This window comes from Felis catus, chromosome C1, assembly GCF_018350175.1.
Source record: "Felis catus isolate Fca126 chromosome C1, F.catus_Fca126_mat1.0, whole genome shotgun sequence".
Lineage (NCBI taxonomy): Eukaryota > Metazoa > Chordata > Mammalia > Carnivora > Felidae > Felis > Felis catus.
Genome location: NC_058375.1, coordinates 99831583 through 99848255, shown reverse-complemented (window position 1 = coordinate 99848255; position 16673 = coordinate 99831583). Strand labels below are relative to the sequence as shown.

General features: G+C 48.3%; 1 long non-coding RNA gene across 1 annotated transcript; it reads left to right on the top strand.

The window, feature by feature from the left end:
• The first annotated feature begins 5980 nt into the window (after positions 1-5980).
• Positions 5981-9364, top strand: LOC123379023. Its single transcript, XR_006582929.1, has 3 exons — positions 5981-6123; positions 6217-6438; positions 8640-9364. It is a non-coding gene; the product is annotated as an uncharacterized LOC123379023 (long non-coding RNA).
• The last annotated feature ends 7309 nt before the right edge of the window (positions 9365-16673 follow it).

Sequence of the window (16673 nt, the reverse complement as noted above, 5' to 3'; positions counted from 1 at the left end):
GCATTGGTTCCCTCTTCTGTGTTAAAAAAAAAAAATCAGTCTTGCCAATGATCTAACATTTTATTAATCTTTTCGAATAACTGACCTTTGACTATATTGATTATATCTATTATATGTTTATCTTATATTTCATACAATTCTGCTCTTGTCTTTATTATCTTATTTACTTTCTTGGGGATCAATTTGCTTTCTTGGGGTGAGTGCTAGACTTTCTTCTTTTCTAATGGGTGCATTAAGAATTATACATCCCCAGGGAGGCTGGGTGGCTCAGTCTATTAAGTGTCTGACTTCGGCTCAGATTATGATCTCACAGTTTATGAGGTCAAGCCTTGCTTGGGGCTTGACCCCTAGCAAGATCCTCTGGGGATCCTCTTGGGGACAGATCCTCTGTCCTGCCCTCTCTCTCTGCCCCTCCCCTGTGTGTGTGCATGCTCTCTCTCTCCCTCTCAAATAAACATTGAAAAACAAAAAGGAATTATACCTTCCTAAGAATAGCATTAATTTCATCACACAAATTCTGATGTGTACTATTTTCATTATTGTTCTAAATATTTTATATTTTCCATTGGTGACATCATATTTTATCCATAGGTTAGTTAGAAGGAAATCACTTAATTTTCAAACATTTGGAGAACATGTATATATATATATATATATACACACACACACGTATATGTATACATATATGCGCATATATACGTATATGTATATATATATACACACATATGTATATGTATACATATATGCATATATATACGTATATGTATATATATACATATATATGTATATATACACACATATGTATATGTATACATATATGCATATATATGTATATGTATATATATACATATATACACATATGTATATGTATACATATATGCGCATATATACGTATATGTATATATACATATGTATACATATATACGTGTGTGTATATATATATATATATATATATGCTATAATTTTGTTTCTGACTTTTAGCTAAATTTCACTGTGGCTGAAGAATGCTTTCTGCAAGATTTCATTTCATTGAAACTTGTTGAGACTTGTCTTATGGCCAAACATATGGTCAATTTTTCTAAATATTTCACGTGCAATTAAAAAGAATGTGTATCCTACAGATGTTGGGTGCAGTACTCTCTCATGTTAATTAGGTCAGTTTTGCTGATACTGTTTTTTTTTCGTATATTCTAAACCCTTTTTATGTTTTTAATCTGCTTGTTCTGTCAATACTGAGATAGGGTGTATTAAAATCTCTATCATTGGGGAATTTGTCTATTTCTTCTTTTACATTTGGCAGTTTTTACTTCTACACTTTTGAGGCTATTTCATAGCTGCATGCAGACTTAAAATTTTAGATCTTCCTGGTAGATTGAATATTTTACCACCGTGAAGAGTACATCTTTGTAGCTAGTAATGGCTTTTGCTGTAATATCTTCTTTGTGTGATTTTAATGCGGCAATACAAACGTTCTTTTGCTTAGTTTTCAAATAGCATATTTCTTCTCTTTTTCCTTTCAGATTTTCTGTAGCCTAATGTTTAGGCAGCTCATCCAAAATACTTTATTAAACCTGACAATCTTGGGGTGCCTGGGTGGCTCAGTCTGTTAAGCATCCAACTTCGGCTCAGGTCATGATCTCATGGCTTGTGAGTTCTAGCCCCGTGTTGGATTCTGTGCTGACAGCTCAGAGCCTGGAGCCTGCTTCGGATTCTGGGTCTCCCTCTCTCGCTGTCCCTCCCCCACTCATGCTCTCTCTCTCCTTCAAAATACATAAACGTTAAAAAAAAATGTAAACCTGGAAAGCTTTGGTTTTCATTGGAACATTTATTCTGTTCAATTTTATAATATATTCTGTTGTATTCGTCCTGCTTCCTCTCCGCTCCTTTTAAATGTATTACTAGATAGTTGCCATGCACAGAAACTCATGTCCGCGAGGGGCAGGCGTGGGAATGGACATCATAATGTTGTGGCAACAATTTGGAAGCAAAACTGCTTCTTTTCATCGTTGTTGCCATTGTCGCGTCGGAACGTGGTCCCAGTACTGACAGATTTCCTTAAGTGGGAAATCGGGGTTACTATGAACATTGTGATTTTTAATTTCTTTTCACTTCCTGAGCAACACAGGGCAGGTCTTCGTACCAGATCAGATCCCCGTTCTCTGGTTTGTCACTCATGGTTTACAAGGACACCTTGGACTTCCTGTATTTCTTATGCTGCCCTTACTCGCTCTCAGGGATGACGGCCATGTAGGATGTTATAGAGGTATGGCTTGCCAGAACTAACAGTAAGGAAACTTACTTACGAGGCTTGCTAACCTACCCATTTTTGAACCACTGGCCTCTGAGTGGACTGAATGTTGAACTGTGGCCTGAACGGACTCTTAGGTCCTCGGTTCTGTGCTAGGGCTCCCACCAGCCGGTAGGTGGTACCAGCAGAATTGGAACTCAGGCCTTGAACACCAAGGCCTGCCTTCTTGTCTACAATGTTATCAGTGAGAACGAATGAGAATCAGAAATTTAATCTTTCTAGGTGAAGTGTTTTAGCTCCATGGCATATTTTCAAATTACTATATTTTTGTCTTTTGTTCTGAAATTTCACCATACTGTGTACAGGGCAGAGTCTTTTATTATTATTCACTTTTAGCGTGCATGTGTTCAAGGGCCCATTCGATTTAAGATATTTTTCTTTCCTCAGCTCTAGGAGATTTTGTTGTACTATTCTTTGCTTTACAATGCCTCTCTCCTTCTAGAACTCCTTCTCGGGGAGTAATAGAAATTCTAGATCTACATTCCTCAGTCTCTGCCTCTGTGGGCCCGTTGTCTTCTCCTCTCCAGTCTGTGTATCAAATCTCTCTCTGCCCCTTTCTTTTTTTTTTTTTTTCTTTTTTCTTTTTTTTAATTTTTTTTTCAACGTTTATTTATTTTTGGGACAGAGAGAGACAGAGCACGAACGGGGGAGGGGCAGAGAGAGAGGGAGACACAGAATCGGAAACAGGCTCCAGGCTCTGAGCCATCAGCCCAGAGCCTGACGTGGGGCTCGAACTCACGGACCACGAGATCATGACCTGGCTGAAGTCGGACGCTTAACCGACTGCGCCACCCAGGCGCCCCACTCTGCCCCTTTCTAAAAAAGTTTTTATTTGAGAGAGCGAGCGCAAGCATGAGTGGGGGAGGGGCAGAGGGAGAGAGAGAGAGAGAGAGAGAGAGAGAGAGAGAGAGAGAGAGCGAATCTCAAGCAGCCTCCACACTCAGCATGGAGTCCAACTCGGGGTTCGATCCCAGAACCCTGAGATCACGACTTGAGCCGAAATCAAGAGTTGGACCGTCAACCGACAGAGCCTCCCAGGTGCCCCTGCCCGTCTTACCAAACACTTGTGATGGCATTTAACTAATGAATTGATTAATTAATTAATCAGTTAATTTTCCTTTTTGTTTATTTTCTTGCAAGACTGCTTCTTTGTCCTCAGATAATTTGCTGTATACCAGACTGCACTGTCTCAGAACAGGACACTTCATACGCGGAGATAAACCTCAGTAAGAACTGCTATAGCAAATGACACGTTTATCTTTGCTTCTGTTCCCCAAGCTAACTGAAAGCCTTAAGCGTATCCCATATGTTACCGACTAAAGGTAACAACTTTAGTCTTCACTTTGGCAATGCTGGTGTCTGAAGCTGGCGATCACCTCCACGGAGAGGAAAGTCTTACGAAAATAACAAATGTTCTTTTCCTCCCATGAACAGATGAGTGAAAGCTTGGTTAGCACTGGTAACTTTGTAGCTTTAAATACCTGTTGTGGTTTTTATTTGCAAAACCATTTGTTCTCAAAGCTGACTCTTTTGCGCTTCTTTGCATATAAACTCCTGATTTTCTGTTCTGAATACACTTGTCTCTGAGTCTTCTCATACAATCCACATTTCTCTTACCGGAGAATAAGCAGATAAAGTGTGAGAGATGCAACCATGGGGCACTGCCCACAGTAATAGGAAAGGTGGAAATATATGTCCAACGAATACACAGATATTTTCATACAGGATGTTAAGTAAACAAAAAAAGAAAATATGATACACATAGGATCTTCCATGTTCTAATTTATTTCATCTTAAAAGAATTTTTTTTTGACATGTATTTATTTTTTGAGACCCAGGCATAGCGTGAGTGGGCCAGGGACAGAGAAAGAGGGAGTCACAGATTCCAAAGCAGGCTCCAGGCTGAGCTATCAGCACAGAGCCCGACGTGGGGCTCCAACTCGGGGATGGCGAGATCCTGACCTGAGCCGAAGTCAGACACTTAGTGGACTGAGCCACCCAGGCGCCCCTAATTTATTTCATCTTTACAGCAATGCTAGATACAAGCTTCATGAGGGCAGGGATTTGCGTCTGGAACTGTGCCTGGCACATAGAAGTCCCTCAGTATATATTTGTGAGTGTTTGTGCCACGAGTCTTTATTTTACAGTCATGGGGTGGGAGCAGTGAAGATTAAATCACTTGCATCAAGTGGTAAGAGGCAGAGCTGGGTTTCCAGACCACACTCTCCCCCGTGTGCTTGCGGTCTCAGCGAGAAGGGGCTAGCACTGAGCTATTTGTGCACACGAAAAACCCACAGACACAAAACGGTACCACCGTTCTTGCAAAAGGTGTGCAAATGCAGACAAAAGTGTACTTGAGCGTGTGCATCTGGGGCAGGGCAGGAAAGGAGAGTCCAGATCGGTGGTGGAGGGAAGAAAACAAAAGAAAATGCAGAGGGACCTTGCTCTCGCCACAGATGACGGTCACAAGCCATGGAGCAGAAGTGGCCCAAGTCCTTGCACCAGTGGCCCCAACATAAATAGCAAGCTTGTAACAACAACAATAATGATAAGTAGTGACCGTGATGGACACGATAAATGATGGATGGAGGTGAGAAAGTAGAGATAGCGGGTAAAAACAATTTTTCCAAAAGGTTTCGCTGTGAAGGGGAGCAGAAAATGGGGCAGCAGATGGGGGCGAGGGTTGAAGGTTCAGGATTTTATCTGTGCTTCGGTAGCTTTCTGAGATATAATTCACACATCCTACCGTTCACTGGTGTGAAGTATACAGCTCAGTGGTTTTTAGTATTTTCACAGAGTTGTGCAACCACGTCCACAGTCAACTTTGGAACGTTCTCATGACCCCCAAAAGAAATTCTGTTCCCACTAGCCGTCACCACACACTTTCCCAACTCCTTCATCCCTAGGCAACCACGAATCTTCTTTCTTTCTCTACATATTTGCCTATTAAGGCATGTCATATGAATGGAACGATATGTGGCCTTTTGTGTCTGGTTTTTACGTACTGGCCGTGATCTTCAAGTTTCATCCACGTTGGAGCATGTATTGGTAGTTTATTTCTTTTATTGCCAAATAGTATTCATGGTACGAACAGACCACATTTTATTTAGCCATTCATCCGTTCGTGGACATTTGGGCCGTTTCCACTCTTTCGGCCATTCTGAATAATGCTGCTAGGAGATCCTTGTACAGATTTTTGTGTGGACATGTGTTTTCATTTTGCTGGGGTAGCTGGGTCACATGGTAACTCTATGTTTAGCTTTTTGAGGTACTGCCCGACTGTTTTCCAAAGGGGCTGCACCATTTTACATTCCCACTCATTGGGTGGGAGGGTTCCAATTTCCCACATCCTCTCCAACACTTATATTTTTTCCTCTCTCTCTCTCTTTATTTTTATTTATTTATTTTTTTTAAAGCATGTTTTTTTTTTATTTTTTTTTTCAACGTTTATTTATTTTGGGGACAGAGAGAGACAGAGCATGAACGGGGGAGGGGCAGAGAGAGAGGGAGACACAGAATTGGAAACAGGCTCCAGGCTCCGAGCCATCAGCCCAGAGCCCGACGCGGGGCTCGAACTCACGGACCGCGAGATCGTGACCTGGCTGAAGTCGGACGCTTAACCGACTGCGCCACCCAGGCGCCCCTCTCTCTCTTTTTAAAAGTAGGCTCCATGCCCAATGCAGGGCTTGAACTCATGACCCTGAGATGAAGACCTGAGCTGAGATCCAGAGTCAGATGCTCAACCAACTGAGCCACCCAGTCGTCCCTCCAACACTTATTATTTTCTGTCCTTTGGATCATAGCCATCCCAGCAGGTGCGAAGTATCCCATTGTGATTTTGATGAGCATTTCCCTCCCTGAGGGTTGGTGGTATTAAGCATCTTATAATGTGTCTTTTCTTTTTCAAGAGGAGTGGATAAAAAGTATGTTTATAAAGGGACGACCTAGGGAAGGGGGAACTTGATGACACAGGAGATGTTGGGGTCTCTGGAGGAGCGAAGCCCGCAGAAGAGGAGAGAGAGAATGAGGGGTCTCGGCCTCAAGGCAATGGACTGGCTTTGGATGGAGAAGGGAAGGGTGCTTCAACCCCCTCCGCTGGCTTGGAGAAGAGGAGGCTGGTGGAACAGCAGGTAGGACTCCAGATTTGGAGATGCAAGGATGAAAGCGTTCCTGTTAAAAGTTTGTATTTTTTTCCATGAAGTACCTCTCCTGAGGATCGTATACGAGGCAGAAAGTGTGGAAAGGCTGAGTCAAGAAACTAGAAGATGTGAGGCAGTTACCCAGACGGTGGGAAGCACTGGGCGTGCTGGGCGGCTCTGAACACCTGTGGTCGTGAACTTGGAGGTGCCCAGGCCAGGCTGGTGGAAGAGTTTCGCTGGGCACATCCTGTGGCTTGGGCACAGGTGGGGAGAAAGCAGTTACAGAGGGGTGGCCGGAAGGAGGGTGTTGCCAGGAGAGGGATGAGCAAGGGAAGGGTGGGGGGAGATTTGCAAGGGGTTGTTTATCAGGATGGGCCCTGGGATCAAAGGAGGAGGAGGCGCGAAGCGAAGACTGGAAGGGTTGCTGAAGAGTGAGACACTCTCAGTGTCATCAAACAGTTGTAGCCCAGAAAGCACTAGAACGTGTGGGCTGGAAGGACAGGAAGTTAGTTGGGATTTGTTTTTACATAGACTTTAGTTTTTAGGTCCACAGCAAACCTGGGTGAAAGGACAGAGATTTCCCACACACACCCTGCCCCCACACCTGCATAGTGCCCCCCATCACTAATGCCTCCCACCAGAGTGGTACGTTTGTTGCGGTGGGTGGACCGTGGGCCCGCACCAGACGTCACAACCACGCAAAGTCCGTGGCTTACGTTGGGTTTCACCGTTGGTACATTGTACGGGTTTGGACCGATGCATAATGACACGCATCCATCCGTAGGGTATCATACCCTAAAAATCCTCAGGGCGCCCGTTCATCCTTGTCCTTCCTCCCCCAGCCCCTCACCAATCGTTGATCTTAGGCGGTGTCCATAGCCTCGCCTCGCCAAGAAAGTCACAGGGCTGGCAGCCGTTTCGGATGTGCATCTTTCACCTAGTAACACGCATTTAAGGTTGCTCCACGCCTTTTCGTGACAGAGGTGGGGTTTTTGAAGGGGACATTTCAGAGCTGGTGTACTTGTCGGTGAGGAAGAAGGTCCAGCCAGCTGCAGGAATCAGTGGCTGCAGTCGGGCGGACGGGAAGGCTGTAGGGGCCCGGAGGCCAGGATGGCCGGAGTCTCCTTTCCCAGAGCCCGAAAAAGGGGAGCCTTGGGGCGCCTGGGTGGCTCAGTCGGTTAAGCGGCCGACTTTGACTCAAGTCATGATCTCACAGTTCGTGGGTTCGAGCCCCGCGTCGGGCTCTGTGCTGACAGCTCGGAGCCTGGAGCCTGCTTCAGATTCTGTGTCTCCCTCTCTCTCTGCCCCTCCCCTGTTCATGCTCTGTCTCTCTCTCAAAAATAAATAAACATTAAAAACAAAGGGGGGTGCACCTGGGTGGCTCAGTTGGTTGAACGTCTGACTTCGGTCATGTCATGATCTCCTGGTTCACGGGTTCAAGCCCCGGATCGGGCTCTGTGCTGACAGCTCAGAGCCTGAAGCTTGTTTTGGATTCTCTCTCTCTGTCTGTACCCTTCCCCCACTCACACGCAGTCTCTGTCTCAGAAATAAACGTTAAAAAAAATTTTTTTTAAAGGGGGGGAGCCCAAGGCTTTGTGAGGGTGAGGGTTGGTGGGCTCGGGTGGGCTATAACCAGCTTCAAGCTCAGATGTGGCGTTGGCATCTTCCTGAGTGAAGCCAGCTGGAAGGCGGGCAGCGTGGCATCCAGTCAGGTCACCCGTGGGCTCCGTGACCCCTACACCTGGCGTGGAGGTTGATGCTAGTTTTGTGGATGTGCTGCGATGCCCTCAGCCTCAGCTTTAGGCAGGAGTCTTGCTAAGTGTGACTGGTGTTTTGCTGTCTTGGGGGATTGCACCCAGCTTGAGGGGCGGGGGCCGGCTGGCCAAGGTAACTGTGCCAACCCTGGAAGAATTCCCAGGGGGGTTCTCAGGGACACGTGGGGGGGAAATGTTGGAGGGAAACCAGCTTCCTGTAGTCAGAGGGGGTTAGGGTAGGTTCTGCGACTTGTTTTTAAGCAGAAATGTGGCATTTTTGTTTAGACAATGTTGGCAAAGCACTTACAGTTACCCTGGCGTGCGATCCGGCCGGCCGGCACCGTAAACGCCTGCCCCCTCTCTCTCCGGCCCCTCTTATTTTGTGGTCTTTTTCCCACAAGGCTGCTCTCAGAGTCCATTTGCATGTCATTTCTCCAGGAGACAAAACAAGGCGTCCGGCAAGGCCCCTCTTACCCTTCCAGATGGCCACCTCTGATACGGCTTGAAGTACCTACTGTGACCCTGTCCTCGGTGCCCACAGCTCGGCACATAAGGGCCTGGGCGTGTGAGCTCGTGGTGTGAGAGGACCCGGGCGGGCGTGTGAAAACCCAGGGCCCAGGAACCGTGTCTGCTTACCAGGTGTCGTTGAACACCACACGCCTGTGAACATGTTGAGGAGAGCGGCAGGTGGGGGTGCTCTGCAACGCGGGGACAGGCCCAGGGCCAGGAAATGGTGTCTGCCCTTCGCCATAAACGGTCAGCCGGCACTTTGAACCAGGTTTATGGCCTTGGCCGGGTTCCCGCCTTCGGAGGTCTCAGACTGTACATCATCCCAAAGTCCGGGCCGCTTGGAGGTGGGCGAAGAGAGGAGGACAGTTCACGCCGCCAAAATCAGATGAAGACGAACATCCCGAGTGGCCCTGGCGGGGCGAGAAGCCACACAGGGCTGTGTGATTTGCGGCTTCCTGTTCTGGCATTCCTGACGGCAGGAATGGGGCAGGAGGAAGAGGGTTCTGATCCCTGGAAACTGCAGGGGTGGTCAGGTCTGTTTTTAGCCTCTGCTGGGGGTGGGGGTGGGGGTGGCTGGCTCCCTTGTCCCCTCCTACTCTTGGCTGACCCCTGGGCAGCTGGGCCCGGAGTGGCGGGCAGGGCCTTTCTTGTTCCCATCCGGGGCCAGCTCCATCCCCCCCCCCCCCCCCCCCCCCCCCCCCCCCCCCCCCCCCCCCCCCCCCCCCCCCCCCCCCGTCCTGCACTCACCAAGCTGGGAGGGAGTGTCTGGGGCAGTTTGGAAAGGGAGCCGCTTCTGCATTAGCAGCGCTGGGAAGACAGGACTGAGCAAAGCCGGGGGTGAATCTGCGGGGCTAATGAAGTCAGGATGAGCCAGCCCAGGAACTTCAGGGTCGAGGACAATGGGAGTTTTGAACTTGAGGGGAGGAATACACAGCCAGGGAAGTCCTCTGTCGGAGTCTGGAGTAAAGAACTGGGAAAGGAGGGAGGGGCGGAGAGGGCAGAAGTGATTTTCTAAGGCCCGAGGGAACAATGAGGTCATTGTTGGCCAATCAGAGTGAAGGATGGCATTTGAAAAGCCCCCTGGGGAACCGACAGTGCCACACTCTTGCCTCCGCCCCCTCTGGAGACTCCAGGAGGGGACAGCAGAGGTGGAGGCCCCCTGCTGCTGGGTGTTAATCCAGTGTTCCTGATTTCCCTTTGTGTGGTTTTCAGTGTGCTTGGAAGGATGTTCCCATGGGGAGGGGACAGTCCTCCCTGTTGTGAGGTGGCTTCTTTCCTCCCTGAATCCCTTCCCACAGATTCAAGGTTCTCAGCAGAGCCCCATCCCTGGGCAGGTGGCACCCCCCACCCCCACCCCCAGCCCCTACCTCGGCTTCCATTTCATGAAGCACCAACTCCCTGGCAGATGGGACTCCCAAGCTCCTTCGGGGATCCCGTCCTTCACATCCGTGACAGGTGGCCGTCCAGCCTCCCCTTGAGTACTTCCCAAGCCAGGAAGCCCACTATCTCACAGTGTCGCCATTCTAATTTTGGCTTATTTAATCTGGCTCCCTCTAACCTCCACTGATTTTAGCACCTTAGAGCCTCACAGAATACATTCAATTGCTTTCTAATATGGCAGGCCTGTCCACACTTGTAAGGATTGCTCTCACTTCCTGGTAGAGAGTAGTAGCTTTCCAGATAGTTCTGGCTCCGTCACCCCTCCCCCCCCCCCCTCAGGAACAGGTTCCTCATCATTTGCTTCCCCAGTTGCGCTGCTCTGAATATGCATCTGTTTCTCACATACTTACCTTTGGTGTTTGTGCATTCACATTCCCAATTTATTCCACAAGAGACCTGGAGGGGTTTGCAGAGCATAAGTGATAGGGCAGCGTGATAAAAATGATGAAGGAAATGTTAGCGAAGGGGAAATCAATGGAGGAAATGTTGCCCCAAGACCCACGTAGTACATACAGTTCTCTGAACTTGGCTAGACGCAGGCCCTGTATTTGCCCGTTGAGCTGACTGGCAACCAGATCAAAAAGGGGAACATGGACACTTACACGATTCAGTGCCCATCAGAGCAAACGGGAAACACAGCTATTCCTGGATCTGCAAATGAAAGGAAACTTTCTGAGTCCCCTGGGGAAGAATGCATCTAACATTTTTCTGAAGATAAATTCAAGAAAGGGAGTCTGGGTGGTTTAGTTGGTTGAGCTTCTGACTCTTGACTTCCACTCAAGTCACGATCCCAGTGTCATGGGATCAAGCCCCGCGTTGGGCCCCGTGCTAGGTGTGGAGCCTGCTTAAGATGCTATCTCTCTGCCTCCATCCCCTGCTCACACGCTCTCTCTCCAAAATCTAAAAAAATATATAAAATAAAATGTGTCTTTTTGTTTTAAAAAAAAAAAGATAAATTCAATAACACACTTACTCAAGCTGTTTCTTATAAAGTCATCTGTCGGTAGGGATGTAGGTTTTAACTCAAAAGCACATTTTCGATAAACAGATACGCCCCAGCTTGTTAATGTGCCTCTCAAAATATGCCAATAAAATATCTCAGAATCAATCTGACCCAAGAAAATTACAATGAGATATCTCTGCCTGTTTTGGGACACTATATTTCTATTTCTGCAGCCTACAGTTGCATTAGCTTTTTGGACAGCGACATTGTTATTGACTCTTAGCAGTCTGCTCAAACCCGTTTCTGCCGCCATGACAGGAACTGAATTTCGGCCAAGTTGTCTCCATCTTTTACTTGTGCAATTGATTTTTTGAACTTAAGTGCAGGACTCTCTTGTTTATCACGACAGAATACCATCTTGCGAGCATCACTCCATTTTTCTCCATCCTGTTGATCATCTTTGATTTGGATTACGGCAACCGATATACCGTATTGCATCAAATCTAAGACTCTTCTAATTGTAAAGTGCACCATTAAAAACATTTCCTATGAAGAAGGAAGAGACCCTCCCAATTAAATTATGACATGCCATTGATGGTGTGATGCATTTGAGCTCAGACATTTAACATGTGCATGGTAGAATTAGAGAAATACGGTATTAATAAACTCGCATCCTGTCCTTTGCAATTTGATAATCCCATCTCCCACAGCACATTTACTGGGTGTTCGCAAAAGGCACCCCACTGACGAAAACGCTGAGCTGGACAAGGCAAGGTCCACGGGGGAGCCCTCTCGGGCTTTCTCGTTCATTTGTTTGCACATCCACTCATCAAATAAATATTAAGGGATCTGGTCAGAGCACAAAAGATATAGGTCACAAAAATGAAGATCTGGTCCCTTCGATCCCAGTCTGGAATTTGCACGTCAGTCTGTTGACGCACACCGTCTGGGCCTGATTATTCGAGCCCTTTGGGGTCCCCTTAACTGAGCTGTTGTCCACACCAGGACTTGAGGCTCAGTCAGGAAGGGCGACTGAAGGAGGATGGGACAGAGCAGTAGAGGGGCCAGGACCTGGTCCCTGACTGCAGGGAGAAGTAAGTAAATAAGGAGGTCATAATGCCTGAAGGGTGAGTTGGATTCAGAAAGAACGGGCACCAGACAAGACTTGTCACAATTGTCAATCCTCAGGGTCAGGTACTTGGGCAGGTGACTTCCAGAGGTCTGAGCATGCATGGGCACTAGGACAAGGGTCCGGGTCCAGACGGTGACAGTAGAATAGGGCACCAAAGACCCCCCAGCCCATGCTTTGCTTCTGGATGGGAGCTGGATCCCAGGAGGCAGGACCAGCCAGGCCTAAGAACCAGGTTCCAAGACTGTGGACTGGTCCTGTTTCCTCAGCTGTCACAGAGTGGGGCTGTGTGGCGGTGGACAGGCGTGGGCAGAGACTTTCTCCTGGGGGCAGTAAAAGTTTGGGCCTGGCCTCAGTGTAGAGCGGGGGGAGCCAGCCCCCGTGCTGCTGACATGCAACCAAGAAGGAAACTCAGGGGAGAAGGTGGAGAAGAACATAAGATGCCTGTTCCTGAGATGCAGTCTGAGGTCCCCTGATGCCTTGCCCTGGAGGCAGACAGAGAGTGCTAAGGTCTCTGACACATGGCATCCCAGTCCACGGGCTGGTGGATAACAACACGAGCACACGCAGCTGTGAAGACCTGGGGGGTGGGCAGAGGCAGAGGGAGGAGGCAGTGAGTTCTCATTCTCCTTCTGGAAGGCGATCACTGTTCCACCCATCCTTCAAGATAACCAACGAACACTGCTTTGTGAAGCATCTACTCCCCACAAGGTGTAGGAGGGGTGCAACTGGGGGAAGGCACTTGGAACCATCTCTGATTTAAGAGTCTCCATGCCTAGGGGCGCCTGGGTGGCTCAGTCAGTTAAGCATCTGACTTCGGCTCAGGTCATGATCTCGCGGTCTGTGAGTTCGAGCCCCACGTCGGGCTCTGTGCTGATGGCTTGGAGCCTGGAGCCTGCTTTGGATTCTGTGTCTCCCTCTCACTCTGTCTCTCCCCTGCTCATGCTCTGTCTCTCTCGCTCTCAAAAATAAACATTAAAAAAATTTTTTTAAAAGAAAGGACCTCATCCCAATATTAAAAAAAAAAAAAAAGAATCTCAGTGCCTAATGAGGAAGGTAAGACATGAACTCAAATACTTCAGTCTTTGGGATTAAGTCTTCTGTGGCTGCAACGTGAAAGATGGCCCAGCAGTCTCTCTGAAGCCCCACCCACCGACCCCCACCCCATGCTACAAACCACAACGCAGTCCCTCTGGGTCCTGACGTCCTGATGCCCTGGCCATCTGCTGTCACTTGCTTCAAGGCCTCCCCGTGTCTCTGCTCAAAGCTTGGAGATCTTAGTACGGATTTAGCATGCAGACCACACAAAAAGAGAGGTGCTCTCCTAATTCGGTCAGAACCTCTTCGAGACCATGGGTCTGAGGGAGTTTACCTTCGTGTTAAGCAGAAGACATGTGGTCCAAAGATGCTTATAGTGGGGTCCCTGGGTGCCTCAGCTCAGTCGGTTGAGCACCCAACTCTTGATTTCGGCTCAGGCCATGACCCCAGGGTTGTGGGATCGAGCCTCGTATCAGGCTCCATGCCGAGCGTGAGCCTGCTTAAGAGTCTCTCTCTCTCCGTCTGCCCCTCCCCCGGCTTGCACTGTCTCCCTAAACAAACAAACAAACAAACAAACAAACAAACAAAAGACAAAGAAGCTTATGGAATACATTAAGCAGGCTAAAATGAAATGATTAAGATAGCAGCCTACTCATTAGTGTTTAAGTTCATTTTATTTATTTATTTATTTATTTATTTATTTATTTATTTATTTATTTTCAACGTTTATTTATTTTTGGGACAGAGAGAGAGCATGAACGGGGGAGGGGCAGAAAGAGAGGGAGACGCAGAATCGGAAACAGGCTCCAGGCTCCGAGCCGTCAGCCCAGAGCCCGACGCAGGGCTCGAACTCACGGACCGCGAGATCGTGACCTGGTTGAAGTCGGACGCTTAACCGACTGCGCCACCCAGGCGCCCCTTTAAGTTCATTTTAAATCCACTATGGTATCCCCCATGTTTGATATTTGTAGTCTACCTCCATTTCATTAGTAGTAAAAATTGGGCTCAATGAAACTTTTTTTTAAAAGTTTATTCATTTGAGAGAGACAGAGCAAGTGGGGGAGGGGCAGAGAGAGAGAGAGAGAGAGAGAGAGAGAGAGAGAGAGAGAGAGAATCCCAAGCAGGCTCTGCCCTGTCAGCGTGGAGCCCTGTGTGGGGCTCAAACTCAAGAACCGTGAGATCACGACCTGAGCCGAAACCAAGAGTCAGACACTTAATGGACCGAGCCGCCCAGGCAATCCTCAAACGTAAGAGAGAGAGAGAGAGAGAGAGAGAGAGAGAGAGAGCGCGCGCGCCAAGGGTTAAACAGTACATGTATTGAGTGCTTCTTATGTACCAGACCTCAGGCAGCAGGAGCCACGGGGGTACAGAGATGTGACAAACTACTGTCACCGTCTGCGGTGACTTACAGTTAGATAGACCTTTTCCCAAGTTTAAAATTGCCACGTCACCCTTACTGGGACAAAAAGGCAGTTCCTTCTCTCTAAAGAGTTAAGGAATAAGTTCATCATGGTGGCTTAGAGTGATAATTATAAATCAAAGGCAGAACATTAGTTCACTCTCAGGTCAGAGTGAAATACAAATATAGCCGATTCTGGCCAAAGGCAACTTAATTCTAAATGAAGCACGGAGCCAGCGGCCAGGGTGTCAGGACAGCTTCATTACTGGCCCTAACTCCAATTTCCCTCAGGCACACGCGGGACTAGACAGTGCCCTCTTGCTTTGAAGGAAGTTCCTTCCAAACACCCCATCCCTCTGGTTCTGTGTTTTTGCTTTCAAGAGAAAAAAAAAAAAAAAAAAAAAAAAAGGTACAAGACCTAATTAAGTCACAAATTTAGATACAAACTTTAAAATGTGATTCTAGGGGCGCCTGGGTGGCGTAGTCGGTTAAGCGTCCGCCTTCAGCCAGGTCACGATCTCGCGGTCCGTGAGTTCGAGCCCCGCATCAGGCTCTGGGCTGATGGCTCGGAGCCTGGAGCCTGTTTCCGATTCTGTGTCTCCCTCTCTCTCTGCCCCTCCCCCGTTCATGCTCTGTCTCTCTCTGTCCCAAAAATAAAAATAAACGTTGAAAAAAAAATTAAAAAATAAAATGTGATTCTTGTAATCACCTTCAGTTCTGTTATTTTTGAACGTTTATTTATTTTGGCAGAGAGCACATACGCGGGCGTGCGTGCGCGCGCACACACACACACACACACACGCGTAGGGAGAGAATCCCATGCAGGCTCCGAGCTGTCAGTACAGAGCCCCCTCTCCTCCCCCCCCCCCGCCCGTGTGGGGCTGGAACCCACAAACTGTGAGATCATGACCTGAGCTGAGATCAAGAGTTGGACCCTCAGCCGACTGAGCCACCCAGGCGCCCCACATTAAGTTCTGTTATTCACTAAGGCTTAGAGTTCCAGAGATTTTTCTCTCCTGGGCCACACTTCGATTGAAATGTGGAGATAGTCGATTGACATTAGGATTTTTGTGCTTTTCTGGGAGGGCAGACACACGCCCCCAGACCTGGAGATTGTTCCGAGGCCCATCACGAAATGTGAGTCAGTCGGTGGCCGACGGTGACAGTAGAGGCAAGAATGTGGGGCACCTGCTGGGGCCGGGCGCCGCAGCCGATGCTGGGAATACAGGAGTTAAGTATCAGCAGCCAGTGTTTGATCGCCAGGCCCCGTTCTAAGCTCCCCACGCGGACCGCTCTCCTCAATCTTCACAACAACCCTGTGGGATGGGTGTTATTTCCAACCCCTGTGACCAGCGAGTGAAGTAACTTGCCCAGACCCGGGCTGGAGTTCACAAGCACAGGCAGGATTTAAACTGGCCCCGGAGCCTCCTCCCTCAAACGGTGACGCTGAAGGCCTTGAAATTACCTCTTCCTTTGCCAAAATTCCCAACGCCGACCCAGTGCTTCAACTGCAAGGTGAGAAGGGTGAGCTGGGAGCCTGATCCACACTGAGAGTTTAATCCAGGCCTCCCTGCCGCACCAGATGCACAAATCACCAGGGAGATAGATCATTGTCCTAATTTATCTGCTAGATAGTATTTTCCTAGCTCGTGCTGCTACGACCGAGTAGCTTACAGACCACGGGAATTTATTTCTCACGGTTCTGGAGACTGGAAGCCCAAGATCGGGGTGCTTGTACTGTCAGATTCTGGTGAGGGCCCTCCCTTGGGTAGGAGACAGTCAGCTTCTCCTTGTACCCTCACAGGGTGGCAGGAGTGAGCTAGCTCCTAAGGGCACGAGTCCCACTTGCGAGGGCTACTCCTTCATCCCCTAGGTACTTCCCAAAGGTCTGACCTTTAATACTATCACCCTGGAAATTAGATGTCAACAGATGAACCTGGGGGTGGAGGGAGAGAAAATATTTGGTCTAATAACACTACTGATGAAGGACTTGGGAACAAGAAAGGTGCTTGG